This window comes from Halichoerus grypus, chromosome 2 (genome assembly GCF_964656455.1).
Source record: "Halichoerus grypus chromosome 2, mHalGry1.hap1.1, whole genome shotgun sequence".
In the NCBI taxonomy this organism is placed as follows: Eukaryota; Metazoa; Chordata; class Mammalia; order Carnivora; family Phocidae; genus Halichoerus; species Halichoerus grypus.
The window spans coordinates 57,193,564-57,195,891 of record NC_135713.1 but is presented as its reverse complement, the minus strand read 5'-3'; positions in this window follow the sequence as shown (position 1 = coordinate 57,195,891).

Sequence of the window (2,328 nt, the reverse complement as noted above, 5' to 3'; positions counted from 1 at the left end):
TCCTTCCCGCACCGCCTGCTCCTGTCGACTGTGTGCCGCCACCTCTGCTGCCACCTGGCGGGATCCCGGCGACACTGCGGGGAGAACCGCACCCCCGGGAAATGTCGGCTGCTGCCTTTGGACTCTAATGGTGGGGCGGGGGCAGAGAAATTGAGGGGAATTGGGCAACAGCTGCTCTGTGCTTGGACTAACTTGGACAAAGACACTTACCTAAGGCCTCTGTCTCTCAAGGGCTTCAGTTTGCCCTTTTGTGAAATGGTCACATAATTAACAAAATCCATTCATTTATTCAACAGGCATTTATTGTGCACATGAACATGGCAGACGCTCTTCTAGGCACTAGAACACAAGCTGGAAATAAGACAGACAAGGTCCCCAAGAGATATGCTAGACAAAAAAAAAGCAAATACTCTCAGGTCGTTTTAATTGCCAGGAAAGTGTTGAAAGACAAAATTCAAGTAAATCTGAAGATTAAAGGGCTTTATTAATTCGTGTATGAGGCAGCATCCCATCTTGCAGTTGGAGGGAAGATCCAGAGGGCTACAAAAAAGAAAGGTTTTAAAGATAAGACAAAGAAGTCATAAACAAAAAAGGATTATTTACGGTGTGGCCGCCTTTCTTTGGAGACAAAAGGGTCTTAGGTGGATTACATCATCTGCCTTTTGGGGGACGGAGGGGGCCCATGTGACAGATTGATTACCTTACTGGTTCTGACCAGACAAAACTTTTTTTTTTTTTAAGATTTTATTTTTGGGGCACCTGGGTGGCTCAGTCAGTTAAGTGGCTGCCTTCAGCTCAGGTCATGATCCCAGGGTCCTGGGATCGAGTCCTGCATCAGGCTCTCTGCTCCTTGGGAGCCTGCTTCTCCCTCTGCCTTTCTCTCCCTCTCTCTCTGTCTCTCATGAATAAATAAATAAAATCTTTAAAAAAAAAAGATTTTATTTTTAAGTAATCCCTACATCCAACGTAGGGATTAGGGATTCTGAACTCACAATCCTGAGATCAAGAGTCACCAGTTCCACTGGCAGAGCCAGCCAGGCATCCCTGACCAGAAAATTTCTAACTGCCCAATTAAGACTACGTTTCTGGGAGAGGCTGAAAGTGCAATTAGGTTAGGTGTTAAGCCGGGTTTAGTGATTTGTCCTAAGTGATGCCATTTGGGCCCTATGGTTTTCTTCTTAACAAAAATAATGTGGTAGAGTGATTTGGGTCAGGGAAGAACTCTCATCTGAGTTAAAATTTTAAACAGCTAACCTGGGATTTAAGTTCTGAGAGGACAGGGACATGAATGGTCTTTTTTCACTCTTCCCTATGGCCCCAGTACTTAGAGCAGCAGCCTCTAAACTTTTTTGTTTCTGTGTCTTAAAAAATTTATACTCCAACAAAGATTTTTTTTTGAAGTTGACACCCCAAAACTCTTGTCACAACTTTTTATTTTTTTAAGATTTTATTATTATTTTTAAAGATTTTATTTATTTATTTATTTGACAGAGAGAGAGAGGGCACAAGCAGGCAGAGTGGCAGGCAGAGGGAGAGGGAGAAGCAGGCTCCCCGCTGAGCAGGGAACCCAACGACATGAAGCTCGATCCCAGGACCCTGGGATCATGACCTGAGCTGAAGGCAGATGCTTAACCGACTGAGCCACCCAGGCGCCCCTAAGATTTTATTTTTTAAGTAATCGCTACACCCAACATGGGGCTCAAACTCACAATCCTGAGATTGAGAATTGCATGCTCTACCGACTAAGCCAGCCAGGCACTCCTGCCACAATTTTAAATAGTGGCAATGGCCTATTTTCTGGCTTGATGTTTCTTTTTTTAAAGATTTTATTTATTTATTTGTCAGAGAGAGAGAGAGAACACAAGCAGGGGGAGCGGCAGGCAGAGGGAGAAGCAGGCTCCCCGCTGAGCAAGGAGCCCAATGTGGAACTTGATCCCAGGACTGTGGGATCATGACCTGAGCCGAAGGCAGATGCTTAACTGACTGAGCCACCCAGGCGTCCCTGGCTTGATGTTTCTTGTTAAGTGCTCTCAATGTATTTTCATCACAACTGTAGAGCTGCAACAAACAAACAAAAACCTGTAGAGCTGAATATTTAGCCCATCTGGAATGTTAGCACATTAATTAATTGGCAAAGCCAGGTCTCTTTGTCAAATAATTAAAATCATATTTACTTATTTTTTAACTTAAAAGTTTACCTTTATATTTTAAGCCAAATAAAAGTCGTTAACCAACCTTGATTGCCAACATGTCCACCTCAGTCTTCCAGCCTCCAGAATTATAAGAAAATAAATTTCTGTGTAGCTCCCGGTGTGTGCTACTTTGTTA